We start from the raw sequence: 293 nt of genomic DNA, 5'->3' as shown, positions 1-293 counted from the left end.
GAGCTGCGGGCCCCCCCCTGCGCCCCCACCCTCGCTCGCCTGGAGGAGGATGAGCAGCAGCCCCTGGGGAGCGAGGACACCCCCAAAGCCTGCTGGTGTTGAAGCCTGGGCCCTTCTGACCCCCTATGCCCTCCCCACCCCTTGGGCTGTGTTGTGGGGGCACAGTGGGTGCGGGATGGGAGCAGCCCCCATGGAGGGGGGTGGTGGGTGCCTGATGATGATCCTGGACCCCCACCCTGGGAATGGTGGGGGCTGGGGAGGGGGCACGGGGGGGCCCCCCCCCCCCGCACTCC

Source organism: Mesitornis unicolor, unplaced genomic scaffold, assembly GCF_000695765.1.
Source record: "Mesitornis unicolor isolate BGI_N332 unplaced genomic scaffold, ASM69576v1 scaffold40441, whole genome shotgun sequence".
Taxonomy (NCBI): domain Eukaryota; kingdom Metazoa; phylum Chordata; class Aves; order Mesitornithiformes; family Mesitornithidae; genus Mesitornis; species Mesitornis unicolor.
Note: the sequence above shows the minus strand (reverse complement) of the source record.